A 16,001-nucleotide genomic window follows, 5' to 3' on the forward strand; every position below is an offset into this window, starting at 1 on the left:
AGACTCAATGCCTTTGAAAATGCAAAAATTTATAAGGAAAAGGAAAAGAAGTGGCATGACAAGAAGTTGTCATCCAGAGTCTTTGAGCCAGGACAAAAAGTTCTGCTCTTCAACTCTAGGCTCAGATTGTTTCCAGGAAAACTTAAATCCCGATGGAGGGGTCCATATGTGATTACAGGAGTATCACCATATGGATATGTTGAGCTTCAGGATATTGATTCTGACAAAAAGTTCATTGTTAATGGACAGAGAATCAAGCATTATCTTGAAAGCAATTTTGAGCAGGAATGCTCAAAACTGAGACTTGAGTGATTCTCAGTAAAGGCCCAGCTAAAGACAGTAAAGAAGCGCTTGCTGGGAGGCAACCCAGTCATTAGCAGGTCATATGTTTTGTTTTTACAAAGGCAAGTATCAAAAATGAAGGAATTCACAGAGTTACAGAAGGATTCAGTGCAAAAAGCAGAGAAAAAGAGCTTACTGGCGAAAAAACGCCAGTAAGGGGCATTTTGGGCGTTAAACGCCAGAATGGGCACCATTCTGGGCGTTTAACGCCAGTAAAGGTGCCATTTTGGGCGTTAAACGCCAGAATGGGCACCATTCTGGGCGTTTAACGCCAGGTGTGCAGCATCTTGGGCGTTTAGCAAAACGCCCAGTGATAAAGGGAATTCTGGCGTTTAACGCCAGCCAGGGCACCTGGCTGGGCGTTAAATGCCCACAATGGGCAGCAAATGGGCGTTAAACGCCAGAATGGATGCCATTCTGGGCGTTTAACGCCAGAAAGGTGGGGGACCAAGATTTTGCTTTCCGATCAAATTTTTTTTAAACTTTCCTTTTCTTACCCATACTTTTCTACATAAACACATCTCAACCTTTCATCATTCACTTTCAAATCTTCAAAAATCAAAATCATTCTTCAAATCTCTCTCAAATCAATCCTAAATCTTTTTCAAAAACTCACCCTTCTCTCAAATTCTCTCCATATCTTCTCAAATCTCCTTTCAATATTTTTCGAAATCTCCTTTCCCCCCTTATAAAAACACGTTTGGCCTCCTCATTCCCCCACACCATTTGAATTTGCTCCTCTCCTCTCTCTCTTCTTTCCTTTCTTTTGCTTGAGGACAAGCAAACCTCTAGGTTTGGTGTGCTTTTCCGTGATCACTAAGCCAAGATTCATCAAGATCATGGCTCCTAAGGGAAAACAAACCAATTTAAGAGGAAAGAAAGAGAATAATCCAAAGAATCTTTGGAATCAAGAGAAGTTCTTAACCAAAGAACATGAAGACCATTATCACAAAATAATGGGTCTGAGGTCAGTGATCCCGGAAGTTAAATTTGATCTAAAAGAAGATGAATATGGTTGGAAGTTCTAACCAATCCTGAGATAAAGGTTGGAAGGAATATGGTTCAGGAATTCTACACAAATCTGTGGCTAACAGATAAGCAGATAATGACTGGAACTGCTTACCATACTTACAGAACCATGGTCAGAGGGAAAGTTATGTACTTCCATCTGGACAAAATAAGAGAAATCTTCAAATTGCCTCAACTGCAGGATGATCCTGAATCCTTTAATAGGAGAATGGTGAGAGCAGATAAAGGGTTGGATCAAGTTCTAGAGGACATATGCCTCCCTGGAACTAAGTGGATAACCAATTCAAAGGGTGTCCCAAACCAACTCAAGAGGGGAGACCTCAAACCAATTGCAAGAGGTTGGCTAGACTTTATTGGGCGTTCCATACTGCCCACTAGCAACCGTTCTGAGGTCACTATCAAGAGAGCAGTGATGATTCATTGCATTATGCTTGGAAAAGAAGTGGAGGTTCATCATGTGATTGCTTGTGAGATCTACACAATTGCAGATAAGAATTCCACTGAAGCCAAATTGGCTTACCCAAGCTTGATCTCCTTGCTCTGTAAAGAGGCTGGGGTAAAGATGGGAGTAGATGAATTCATACCCATTGAACATCCAATCACCAAGAAGTCAATGGAAGGACAAATGCAAGACAACTCTATCAAAAGGAGGGCGCAGGAGTTCCCCCCTGAATTTCCTGAAATTGGCTACTGGGCCAGCCTAGAAGCATCTATCACCAAGTTGCAAGAGACTATGGAGCAACTTAAGGAAGAACAGCAGAATCAGAACTGCATGCTCTGCAAATTGCTGAAGGAACAAGAGAAGCAGGGGCGTGAACTCCAAGAGCTGAAACGCCAGAAATTCTCCCCTCAATTTGAGGGAGCATGCACTTCTCAAAATCAAGGTTGTTGAGTCCTAACTCTGTGAAAACCTCTATCATTAGGAGCCTGTTTAAATTTTTGGTTTTCTATTTTTAGTCTCATCTTATATCTATTTTTGAGTCTTGTTCTTAATTCATAATTAATAAAATTTAAAATTCATGTCTTAAAGCTATGAATGTCCTATGAATCCATCACCTCTCTTAAATGAAAAATGCTTTAAACACAAAAGAACAAGAAGTACAGGATTTCGAATTTATCCTTGAAACTAGTTGAATTAGTTTGATGTGGTGACAATACTTTTTGTTTTCTGAATGAATGCTTGAACAGTGCATATGTCTTTTGAATTTGTTGTTTTGAGAATGTTAAAATTGTTGGCTCTTGAAAGAATGAAGGAAAAAGAGAACTGTTATTGAGGATCTAAAAAAATCATCAGATTGATTCTTGAAGCAAGAAAAAGCAGTGAATTCAAAAAAAAAATTTCGAAAAAAAAGAAAGAAAAAGAAAGAAATAAAGTTGTGATCCAAGGCAAAAAGAGTGTGCTTAAGAACCCTGGACACCTCTAATTGGGGACTCTAGCAAAGTTGAGTTACAATCTGAAAAGGTTCACCCAATTATGTGTCTGTGGCATGTATGTATCCGGTGGTAATACTGGAAAACAGAGTGCTTTGGGCCACAGCCAAGACTCATACACTAGCTATGTTCAAGAATCATTATACTTAACTAGGAGAATCAATAACACTATCTGAGTTCTGAGTTCCTATAGATGCCAATCATTCTGAACTTCAAAGGATAAAGTGAGATGTCAAAACTGTTCGGAAGCAAAAAGCTACTAGTCCCGCTCATCTAATTGGAGCTAAGTTTCCTTGATATTTTGGAGTCTATAGTATATTCTCTTCTTTTCATCCTACTTTGATTTTCAGTTGCTTGGGGACAAGCAACAATTTAAGTTTGGTGTTGTGATGAGCGGATAATTTATACGCTTTTTGGCATTGTTTTTGGTATGTTTTTAGTATGATCTAGTTAGTTTTTAGTATATTTTTATTAGTTTTTAGTTAAAATTCACTTTTCTGGACTTTACTATGAGATTGTGTGTTTTTCTGTGATTTCAGGTATTTTCTGGCTGAAATTGAGGGTCCTGAGCAAAAATCTGATTCAGAGACCGAAAAGGACTGCAGATGCTGTTGGATTCTGACCTCCCTGCACTCGAAGTGGATTTTCTGGAGCTACAGAAGCTCAATTGGCGCGCTCTCAACGGCATTGGAAAGTAGACATCCTGAGCTTTCCAGCAATGTATAATAGTCCATACTTTGCCCGAAATTTGATGGCCCAAACCGGCGTTGCAAATCAGCCTCAGAATTTCCAGCGTTTAACGCTGGAACTGGCATAAAATCTGGAGTTAAACGCCCAAACTGGCATGAAAGCTGGCGTTTAACTCCAGAAAAAGTCTCTACACGAAAAGTATCAATGCTCAGCCCAAGCACACACCAAGTGGACCCCGGAAGTGGATTTTTACGTCATTTACTCATCTCTGTATACCCTAGGTTACTAGTTCACTATTAATAGGATCTTTTGACATTGTATCTGTACCTCATGACACTTTACACGTTTCTTTGTATACCTTCCACGGCATGAGTCTCTAAACCCCATGGTTGGGGGTGAGGAGCTTTGCTGTGTCTTGATGGATTAATGCAATTACTACTATTTTTCATTCAATCATGCTTGCTTCCATTCTAAGATATTACTTGTTCTTAAACCGGATGAATGTGATGATCTGTGACACTCATCATCATTCTCAATTATAAATGTGTGCCTGACAACCACCTCCGTTCGACCTTAGATTAAGTAGATATCTCTTGGATTCTTTAATCAGAGTCTTCGTGGTATAAGCTAGAACTGATGGCGGTATTCAAGAGAATCCGGAAGGTCTAAACCTTGTCTGTGGTATTCTGAGTAGGATTCAATGATTGAATGACTGTGACGTGCTTCAAACTCCTGAAGGCGGGGCGTTAGTGACAGACGCAAAAGAATCACTAGATTCTATTCCGGCCTGATTGAGAACCGACAGATGGATAGCCGTGCCGTGACAGGGTGCGTTGAACATTTCCACTGAGAGGATGGGAGGTAGCCACTGACAACGGTGAAACCCTTGCATACAGCTTGCCATGGAAGGAGCCTTGCGTGCTTGAAGAAGAAGATAGTGGGAAAGCAGAGATTCAGAAGATGGAGCATCTCCAAAACCTCAACCTGTTCTCCATTACTGCAAAACAAGTACTTATTTCATGTTCTTTTACTTTTCACAATCAACCCTGATAATTATTGATATCCTGACTAAGATTTACAAGATAACCATAGCTTGCTTCAAGCCGACAATCTCCATGGGATCGACCCTTACTCACGTAAGGTATTACTTGGACGACCCAGTGCACTTGCTGGTTAGTTGTGCGGAATTGCAAAAGTGTGATTGCAATTTCGTGCACCACTATTCTTCCTTTAGTTGGCCCATAGCTTCTTGCAACTTGGTAACAGATGCTTTAAGACGCTCCCATTATTCAATTTGAGGGATTTCCGGGAGGAACTCCTGTGCTTTCCTCTTGATGGGGTCGTCCTGCCCTTGTTGTCCTTCCATTGACTTTTTGGTGATTGGTTGCTCAACTGAGATATACTCATTTACTCCCATCTTTACCCCAGCATCTTTACACAACATAGAGATTAAGCTTGGATAAGCCAATTTGGCATCATTGGAGTTCTTGTTTGCAATTGTGTAAAGTTCACAAGAAATCAGCTGATGAACTTCCACTTCTTTTCCCAACAAAATGCAATGGATCATTACTGCTCTTTTGATGGTGACTTTAGAGCGGTTGCTAGTGGGCAGTATAGAACGCCCAATGAAGTCCAGCCAGCCTCTGGCGACTGGTTTGAGATCTCCTCTCTTGAGTTGGTTTGGGACACCCTTTGTGTTGGTTGTCCACTTGGTTTCAAGGAGGCATATGTCCTCTAGAATTTTGTCCAAGCTCTTATTTGTTCTCATCATTCTCCTACTAAAGGAGTCTGGGTCATCTTGCAGTTGAGGCATCTTGAAGATCTCTCTTATTTTGTCAGGGTGGAGGTGAACAATCTTCCCTCTGACTAGAGTTCGAAAGTCATAGAAGGTGGTTCCAGCTATTCTCCGCCTGTCTATTTGCCACAGATTAGAGTAAAATTCCTGAACCATGTTTCTTCCCACCTTTGTTTCAGGATTAGCTAGGTTTTCCCAGCTCCTATTTTGAATTTGCTCTTAGATCTACGAATATTCGTCTTCTTTCAGATCGAATTTAACTTTTGGGATCACTGACCTTAGACCCATTATTTTGTAGTAATGGTCTGAATGTTCTTTGGTTAAGAACTTCTTTTGATTCCAAAGTGGTTTTAGAATATTCTCTTTCTTGCCTCTTGCAGTGGTTTGTTTTCCCTTAGGAGCCATGATCTTAGTGGTTATTGGCTTAGTGATCACGGATAAATACACCAAACTTAGAGGTTTGCTTGTCCTCAAGCAAAAGAAAGGAAAAGAGAGGGATAGAGGGAGATTCAAGATCGAATTATGGAGGAGAGGAGGGAGGCCGAACGCGGATTTAAAGGGAAGGGGTTTTTTTTCGAAAATTTTTGAAGAGGATAGGATAGAAGATATGATTTGTAAAAGATAAGTATGATAGAAAAAAGATGTAATTTAAAATTGAAAAGATATGAAATATATTTGAAAAAGATAAATTTAAATTTTGAAAAGAAGATATGATGAGTTTAAAAAGATTTGAGAAGAATTTAAAAAGATTTGAAAAGAATTCAAAAAGATAAATGAGTTTTGAAAAAGGTTTGAAAAGATATTGAAGAAAAATTAGGAAATATGTTTAGGATTAAAAATTTTTCGAAATTGAAGTTGAAATATGAGAGTTTATAACATGTTTATGCAAGAAATCATGAATTGAAACATGAAAAATGGAAAAAATTTGAAGTGAAAACGAAGTAACCTTCTCCCCACAATCCTGGCGTTAAACGCCCAACTGCTGCATGTTTTGGGCGTTTAACGCCCATCTGTAGCTTCTCCTGGGCGTTTAACGCCCAGCTATAGCTTCTGGCTAGCATTAAACGCCCGAAAATCCTTTATCACTGGGCATTTTTCTGAACGCCCAGGATGCTGCAAATCTGGTGTTAAACGCCCAAAATGGTATCCATTCTGGCGTTTGACACCCAAATGGCTATCCCTACTGGCGTTAAATGCCCAGTAGATGCTTATTTTGAGCGTTTAATGCCCAAAACAGCTTTTACTGGCGTTTTTGCATCAGTGAGCTTCTTTTTGCTGTTTTATCCTCTGAATCCTTTTGTAACTCTGTGAACTCATGCAATTGATACTTTACCTTGAAGATAATTAATATGAACCCATAAAATTATCATTTAATTAACAAATAAGCTTTGTTAATGGCTGGGTTGCCTCCCAGCAAGCGCTTCTTTATTGTCTTTAGCTGGACTATTACTGAGCATTAATCAAGTCTCAGTTTTGAGCATTCTTGCTCAAAATTGCTTTCAAGATAATGTTTGACTCTCTGTCCATTAACAATGAATTTTTTGTTAGAGTCATTATCCTGAAGCTCTACATATCCATATGGTGACACACCTATAATCACATATGGTCCTCTCCACCGGGATTTTAACTTTTCGGGAAATAATTTGAGCCTAGAGTTAAACAGTAGAACTTTTTGCCCTGGCTTAAAGACTCTGGATGACAGCTTCTTATCATGCCATCTTTTTTCTTTCTCTTTGTAAATTTTTGCATTTTTGAAAGCATTGAGTCTGAATTCCTCTAGCTCATTTAACTGGAGCAATCGTTTTTCTCCAGCTAACTTGGCATCAAGGTTTATGAATCTGGTTGCCCAGTAGGCCTTGTGTTCCAGTTCCACTGGCAAGTGACAGGCTTTTCCATACACAAGCTGGTATGGAGAGGTCCCTATAGGAGTCTTGATGCTGTTCTGTATGCCCACAGAGCATTATCCAAGCTTCTTGCCCAATCCCTTCTACGGTTAATCACATTTCGTTCCAGGATTCTTTTACGTTCTCTATTAGAGACTTCAGCTTGCCAATTTGTCTGTGGATGATATGAAGTTGCCACCCTGTGGCTAACTCCATATCGAACCATAGCAGAGTAAAGCTGTTTATTACAGAAATGAGCGCCCCATCACAGATTAGTACTCTAGGGACACCAAATCTGCTAAAGATATATTTCTAGAGAAATTTTAGCACTGTCTTAGTATCATTAGTGAGTGTTGCAATAGCCTCCACCCATTTGGATACATAATCCACTGCCACCAGAATATAAGTGTTTGAGTATGATGGTGGGAAAGGCCCCATGAAGTCAATACCCCATACATCAAACAACTTAATCTCCAATATGCCTTGTTGAGGCATGGAATAATCGTGAGGCAGATTGCCAGATCTTTGGCAACTATCTCAATTACGTACAAACTCTCGGGAGTCTTTATAGAGAGTAGGCCAGTAGAAGCCACATTGGAAGACTCTTGTGGCTGTTCGCTCACTTCTAAAATATCCTCCATACTGGGATCCATGGCAATGCCAGAGGATCTTCTGTGCTTCTTCTTTAGGAACACATCTACGGATTATTCCGTCTGCACATCTCTTGAAGAGATATGGTTCATCCCACAGATAGTACTTTGTATCCGAGATCAATTTCTTTGATTGCTGCTTACTATACTCTTTGGGTATGAATCTCATAGCCTTGTAGTTTGCAATGTCTGCAAACCATGGTACTTCCTGGATGGCAAAGAGTTGCTCATCCAGAAAGGTTTCAGAGATTTCAGTAAGAGGGAGGGACGCCCCTTCTACTGGTTCTATTCGGGATAGGTGATCTGCTAGTTGGTTCTCTGTCCCTTTTCTGTCTCTTATTTCTATATCAAACTCTTGCAGAAGCAACACCCATCTTATGAGTCTGGGTTTTGAATCCTGCTTTGTGAGTAGATATTTAAGAGCAGCATGGTCAGTGTACACAATCACTTTTGATCCTACTAAATAAGATCTGAACTTGTCAATGGCGTAAACCACTGCAAGTAACTCCTTTTCTGTGGTCGTGTAGTTCTTCTGTGCGTCATTTAAAACACGACTAGCATAATAAATAACGTGCAGAAGCTTATCATGCCTTTGTCCCAACACTGCACCAATGGCATGGTCACTGGCATCACACATTAGTTCAAATGGTAATGTCCAGTCTGGTGCAGACATGACTAGTGCTGTGATCAACTTAGCTTTCAGAGTCTCAAATGCCTACAGACACTCCTTATCAAAGATAAATGGTGTGTCAGCAGCTAGCAGATTACTCAGAGGTTTTGCAATTTTTGAAAAATCTTTTATAAACCTCCTATAGAATCCTGCATGCCCCAAAAAGCTTCTGATTGCTTTAATATTGGTAGGTGGTGGTAATTTTTCAATTACCTCCACCTTAGCTTGATTCACCTCTATTCATTTGTTCAAAATTTTATGCCCAAGGACGATTCCTTCAGTCACCATAAAGTGACATTTTTCCTAGTTTAAAACCAGGTTAGTCTTTTGGCACCTTTTCAGAACAAGTGCTAGATGGTCAAGACAAGAGCTGAATGAGTCTCCAAATACTGAGAAGTCGTCCATGAAGACTACTAGAAACTTTTCCACCATATCAGAAAAAATAGAGAGCATGCACCTCTGAAAGATTGCAGGTGCATTACACAGACCAAATGGCATCCTTCTGTAAGCAAACACTCCAGATGGACATGTGAATGCTGTTTTCTCTTGATCTTGGGGATCTACTACAATCTGGTTGTAACCTGAATAGCTGATGAGCGGATAATTTGTACGCTTTTTGGCATTGTTTTTAGTATGTTTTTAGTATGATCTAGTTAGTTTTTAGTATATTTTTATTAGTTTTTAGTTAAAATTCACTTTTCTGGACTTTACTATGATTTTGTGTGTTTTTCTGTGATTTCAGGTATTTTCTGGCTGAAATTGAGGGACCTGAGCAAAAATCTAATTCAGAGACTGAAAAGGACTGCAGATGCTGTTGGATTCTGACCTCCCTGCACTTGAAGTGGATTTTCTGGAGCTACAGAAGCCCAATTGGCGCGCTCTCAACGGCGTTGGAAAGTAGACATCCTGGGCTTTCCAGAAATATATGATAGTTCATACTTTGCCCAAGATTTGGTGGCCCAAACCGGCGTTCAAAGTCACCCTCAGGAATTCCAGCGTTAAACGCCGGAACTGGCACAAAAATGGGAGTTAAACGCCCAAACTGGCACCAAAGCTGGCGTTTAACTCCAAGAAGAGTCTCTACACGAAAATGCTTCAATGCTCAGCCCAAGCACACACCAAGTGGGCCCGGAAGTGGATTTTTATGTCATTTACTCATCTCTGTAAACCCTAGGCTACTAGTTCTCTATAAGTGGGACCTTTTACTATTGTATTTTCATCTTTGGATCATTTTAGAGCTTTTGATCATGTTTTTATGATTGAACCCTCTTTGGGAGGCTGGCCATTCGGCCATGCCTAGACCTTGTTCTTATGTATTTTCAACGGTGGAGTTTCTACACACCATAGATTAAGGTGTGGAGCTCTGCTGTACCTCGAGTATTAATGCAATTACTATTGTTCTTCTATTCAATTCCGCTTGTTCTTGTTCTAAGATATCACTTGTTCTTCAACTTGATGAATGTGATGATCCGTGACACTCATCATCATTCTCACCTATGAACGTGTGATTGACAACCACCTCCGTTCTACCTTAGATTGGGTGAATATCTCTTGGATTCCTGATACACGATGCATGGTTGATCGCCTGACAACCGAGCGCTCGCCTGACAACCGAGCCAGCCATTCCGTGAGATCAGAGTCTTCGTGGTATAGGCTAGAACTGATGGCGGCATTCAAGAGAATCCGGAAGGTCTAACCTTGTCTGTGGTATTCTGAGTAGGATTCAATGATTGAATGACTGTGACAAGCTCACTACAAGAAAAAAGGCCTGTCGGCACCCTTTTTTCTTGCTACGCTTTTAAAGCGTACCCAAAAGTGGTCTATGGGCACGCGTTTGGGAGGGTGGCCACTGATTTATGATTTGGCCACGCTTTTTTTTGCCATGCTTGAAAAGCGTGGCCATAGAGAGAAATCGGCACGCTTTTATGAGGGTAGCCACTTATTTGAAATTTGGCCACGCTTTTTTATCGTCACGCTTAAAAAGCGTGGCCATAGAGAAAAATTGGCACGCTTTTGAAGCGTGGCAAAATAGTTTCATTATCCTTACATTTTTAAAGCGTGGCCGTTTCCTCTAAATCTTTCGGCACGCTTTATAAGTGTGGCCACAAAATTCCACAAAAAAAAAATCCACCCCTCTTAATTCGAAACAAACAGTTTACACAACAACCCCCTAACAACACTTCTTCCGTTCTTCGAAACACACCCTCCTCTTCTTTGAAACAATGCCTTAAAAGCGACAACCCTAACACAGAGCTCATCACCCTAACAGCGGCGGCGCTCTTCACCTAACATAGAGCTCATCGCCGGTGCTCTCACTCTCTCCCCCAATAACATTCGTTGGTCAACCTCGTTCCAACCCTCTCTAGCAACCCCTACATAGGTGCCATCTCTGCCGGTGTTCCCTGCGTCGGTGCTCCTTCCGTCTCTCCTGTAAACACCTATCCCTCCTTCGGCGGTGACTCACTCTGGTAAGGCCTCCCTCGGCGCTCACTCTCTATCGCAAACCCCCGGTCGACGCTCACTCTCTCTCGCAAACCCTCAATCGTCACTCCTCCTTCCATGGTTCAGCACTCGCCGCGTTGTCGTCACCCTCTCTGAAGTCGTCGCGCCGCCGTCTCCATCTCCTTCACTCGTCGCACCTCCGTTAGCCACGTTCAGCGTTCGCAGCACAGTGGTAAATTATCTGTTCAAAATTTTTCTTGATCTGATTATTTGTTTTTGAAATTGATTTTTTGTTTTGATTTTCTTGGTTCTTCATTTTTTCCTGATTTTTCTAAATTTATATTTTTTGTTCTAATCTGATATTTGGTTTAGGGTTTTTTTTTCCCTAAACTTCTTGACATTTGGTTCTGTTCTGCTACAGCTGTGGTAGTGCTCAGCTGCTACTATGTGATGCTGAATTGCTACTGCTTTGCCTGTTCTGTTATTCTAGTTTTTCTACATTAACTAGCAGTAGGTTAATCTTTTCATACTTTAAGCATTCACGGTTAGGATTTTGATTTGTTTAATTTCGTTGATTGATATTGATGGTTTGAGTTAATTGTTCCTTTACTATGTGTGTGGTTTAAGATCCGAGTTGTTGTATGTTTTTATGAAAGAGGATTGAAACTTGTTAAATGAATTAAACTTTGTGTTTAGATTTGTTCTTGCCCCAAGAAACTCTGCTTGTGATAAGTCGTTTTAATTAATAACTCTGCTTGGCGACAATGTGTTTTGAAAGAGCAGGGGACTCCTACTGGAGAAAAAGTCTAAGGCTGCTGGTCTTAGGGAAACTGCAAACCATTTGCGTGATTTGAATCTTGAGGATGCGCACGAAATTCTTAGGCAAGCTGCTGAAATTTTTGAAGGAATAGGAATAATTAATATTGCAGCTCAATGTTTTTCAGATTTGGGGGATCATGAAAAAGCTGGTATAAATTTGAAGTTTAGCTTCTATATCTATGCTTGTCATCTGTTATTAGTTACTTCTCCACATTTTTTCCTCTTCTCTTATCGAAGTCCGACGAAGAAATCAATGTAAATAGAAAACTAGCAAAGGAACTGGTTGACAAATGGGTAAGTAATATGTGAAACTCTTGCTTCAGCATGTATCATTTATCTTTCCTTAAAAATTATACTGATTCTTGAAGACATTATAATGGTATGCATTTTCTTTTTTTTACAAGCTATCCATTTTCATCCAGGAGTAGTTTTCTTTTTTGGGGACAGATACTTCAAAAAGTACATCATTTTTGCTTTGTAATTGCAGAGCCGACCCATATTTAATAAGAGTACACGGTTTGAGGACATGAGAAATGCTGAGGACGACAGGATTCCTTTCAGGAGGCCAACTGTTAAAAAGTGCTCAACCATTCTGATTTAAATTGCTTGTCTTAAGCAATATTTGTCTTATGTATTGCAATATGCTGAATTTCTACAGGCTGGCAAATAAAGCAGCAGGGATAGAATGTAGAGATGGTGATCTTGATTTGGAATTTTCACAGTAAGTCTTGGGCATTAAGATATTACTGGTGGAGCAGTGCGAACTAAGTTGTCACTGATTTGTGTTATAGATGCTAATTGTTCTGAATGTATAATGCAGGCCTAGGTCTGGACAGTCTTCTTCAAGGCAACATGCATCAAGGCCAGAAGCAACACCTTTGGATTTTGTGATCCGTCCCCAGTCTAAAATTCATCCAGAAGAAGTTAGAGTGCGAGCAAAAGCTGCTGCACAAGATCAGCAGAGAATGAAGGTTTGTGCTTTACCTCGGGTTGGGAGTATTGTTTTTTTTAAAGCTTTTTATGATTCCCTGAAATTCTTTAAGTTTTCAAGTGTTTGGAGAGTATCTTACAAATGTAGAATACTGAGGAAGTGAATATGTAAAAATAAAAATTGGAAGTAGAGAGATGTAGTTTTTCTCAATATTTACTAAGAGGGAATAAAACTGATCTGCGTAAATGATATTTGGACTGGTATATAGGAAGGGTTGAAATAAGTTGTCATGTCATTGTCTACATGTGATCATAAATCTTTTTTCCTGTAAATTACTTGATGTACAAAGCTCTGACATAGCTCTTCGAAAACATTTCAGCCTTTCCCAGTTGAGCAAGCGAAAATTCTATCACTTTCGCATATACCAGGTAATAAGTGATTGCCATTTATTTGTTTACTGTTCTGCACTTCAGTTTCCTTGACATATATAAATCGTCCTGAAAAAACAAGAGCCGAGTACAATGAGAGGCCTATACAGAGTGCTCCCTGTATCTTCCTGTGGAAATTTTCTATTTGTTGCAATTGTTTGGATAATAAATGTGATTTTAGATCATCGGTTCGATAATGTTGGGGATGCGAATAGAAATATTTTACCAAAAATATGTTTTTGTCCATCAAATGGAAAGTTCTTAACAGAGTATGCTAGCAATTCTATATTTTAGAAAAATATCTCCTCTCTCTCTCAAAAGAAATCAAAATATGTAATTACATGCTCTTTAATGGTTTTTTATGTCGGACAAATATTTTCCTCATTTCCGTTTTCATTTATTTATTTATTTGTCCTTCAAGCCAATGGAACTTGAAGAAGTTCTATCAGAAGGAGATAGTGAGGATGAAGTTGACGATGAAGTTGCTGATTTTGAAGAGCTAAGGGTATGCATGATTATATATATGATCCTTGTTTCAAAATTTATAATCTCTTTTACCTTTTTAAATGTAACTCTTGTGATACAAGAACGGTCTGATAAAGCTTTTGGGTAAAACTTGCATGGCCCTGTGGCTATGAGGCTCAGTAGTTCTTTGTTACTTTTATTATTAACTTCTTGAAACACAAGTGTCTCAAAGGGAGAAAGAAAGAACATAGAAAAGCTGTAAGGAAATATTTTGCCGTTTACCCAAAAACCTACTTAATAGTGTTTACATGTTAGCGGTGTCACTAATTACTTAACCCATAAGAGTCTGCTAATTACTTTATATGCCGTTTCTTAACAAATTGTTGTTTGGATTTACATCAACTGCACTTAAAGGATAAAATATACTCTTTCGTCCCTGAAGTTTTCGAGAAATTTTAAAATGACCCTTAACGTTTCAATTTTGTTCCTCTAATTTCAAATATGTTTCAATTATACCCTTCGGGGTTAAGAGACATATTTGAAACAATAGCGACACAATTGAAACAAATTAAACGTCGATATTTTTTATACTTTTCGAAAACTTCAGGAACAAAAAAAATGTACTTTACCAACACTTAAATTGGATGGTTTAATCGAATTTTAGACCTTGTTAGGAGAGCTTAATTACCATTTGTGATTCTAATTTGACAATTAAATTTCTGATTGATCATTGTATAGGTTTAGTTTGAGCCTTTGGGATGGGAATATGAAATCTATTGCACCTTTTAGTATTTCTTCATACTATACGTTTTGAAGATTCATTGAAACATTTTGATACCTTGCAGAGGCTTGGTAATTTTGACAATGTGACCAATGCTGAGAAGAAATTCATGCATATGTGGAACTCGTTTATTCGAAAGCAACAGTAAGTTCTTTTCATGACTCTATTCGCTCTCTGTTCATTGCATCTTCCTTGTTTTGATAAAGGGACAAAACATATAAAAGATGTAATCAATTTCAAAACTGAGACTTTCATAAATTGTGAGCATAATAACCAGCAACATACATCAGCCATGTATCTTGTGTTTACAGGGCTGTTTTAGCTTGGCTTTCTATTATTGCGCACCACAACAAAGACAAGAAGGCATGAGAGAAACTGATCTCCGTGGTTGATGTTGTGAAGGAACACTGGGCAACTTATGGAAGAAATTTTTTTCTAGATATGATTATGAGGTAGGTGTCATCATGGCTGCAATTGAAGTTTCATTTGTAACATGATCTTGGCATTTCAGTTTTATCTTTTGATTTTCTTAGTAAAATGAGCATGGTTAAGTGTAATGGTTTATTTTATAAATCCATCTCCTTCATGTAGGAATGTGAATCTGAAGGTGCCAATAAAATGGTAGCATACCTACGAGAGACTGCATCAAAGAGCAAGACTGGTGATAAGTTCTAATGATAATTTTGATAGTTCTAATGATCTCCTAAGTTCTAATGATGAACTTATTTTGTCCTAATTCAATTATTAGTTTTGTTAAAGTATTGTAATTTTTTAATTACAATTTTAGCATGTAAATAATTCATGTAAATCAATAAAAAATCAATTTTTTATACCTTCTAATTTTCTCTTTTTTTTTTTAATTCGACAAAGGAAAAGGCCACGCTTTGAAAGCGTGGCAAAAGATTTTAGCTGGCAAGCCACGCTTTTGAAGTGTGATTGTATGTGAAAGCGTACCGAAAACCAACCTAATCGGCACACTTTAAAAGCGTGGCGATATGTACACTTTTTGGTACGCTTTTAAAGCGTAGCTATAGGTTAATAGATATGGCCACGCTTTTTAAGCATGGCGAGACATGAAAACGTGCCAACAGAAAAAGCGTGCCGATAGATCCACAAAAGCGTGGCGATAGAGCTATCGGCACGCTCGCAGATGTGACCCTTTCAAAAGCGTGCCGATATCTCAAAAAGCGTGGCGAAAAGCTATCGGCACACGTTTTTGCACTTTTCGGCACGCTTTTAAAGCGTGGCAGAAAGCTTATTTTCTTGTAGTGGCTTCAAACTCTTGAGGGCGGGGCGTTAGTGACAGACGCAAAAGAATCACTGGATTCTATTCCGGCCTGATTGAGAACCGACAGATGGATAGTCGTGCCGTGACAGGATGCGTTGAACATTTCCACTGAGAGGATGGGAGGTAGCCACTGACAACGGTGAAACCCTTGCATAAGCTTGCCATGGAAAGGAGTAAGAAGGATTGGATGAAGACAGTAGGAAAGCAGAGAGACGGAAGGGACAAGCATCTTCATACGCTTATCTGAAATTCCAACCAATGAATTGCATAAGTATCTCTATCTTTATCTTTATGTTTTATTCGTATATCACCCATATCCATTTGAGTTTGCCTGACTAAGATTTACAAGGTGACCAT

General features: G+C 39.2%; 2 long non-coding RNA genes across 3 annotated transcripts; both read left to right on the top strand.

The window, feature by feature from the left end:
* The first annotated feature begins 10,688 nt into the window (after nucleotides 1-10,688).
* Nucleotides 10,689-12,722, top strand: LOC140174238 (uncharacterized). Of its 2 annotated transcripts, XR_011863500.1 has the most exons (4): nucleotides 10,689-11,164; nucleotides 11,716-12,045; nucleotides 12,239-12,472; nucleotides 12,572-12,722. It is a non-coding gene; the product is annotated as an uncharacterized lncRNA (long non-coding RNA). The 2 variants fall into 2 exon arrangements; XR_011863499.1 differs by lacking the exon at nucleotides 10,689-11,164 and having other exon boundaries at nucleotides 11,360-12,045.
* Nucleotides 12,723-13,531: 809 nt separating this feature from the next.
* On the top strand, nucleotides 13,532-15,188 carry LOC112703191 (uncharacterized). Its single transcript, XR_011863501.1, has 4 exons — nucleotides 13,532-13,615; nucleotides 14,421-14,500; nucleotides 14,668-14,808; nucleotides 14,948-15,188. It is a non-coding gene; the product is annotated as an uncharacterized lncRNA (long non-coding RNA).
* The last annotated feature ends 813 nt before the right edge of the window (nucleotides 15,189-16,001 follow it).

The sequence above is a fragment of the Arachis hypogaea genome, chromosome 7 (genome assembly GCF_003086295.3).
Source record: "Arachis hypogaea cultivar Tifrunner chromosome 7, arahy.Tifrunner.gnm2.J5K5, whole genome shotgun sequence".
NCBI classification, from domain to species: Eukaryota; Viridiplantae; Streptophyta; class Magnoliopsida; order Fabales; family Fabaceae; genus Arachis; species Arachis hypogaea.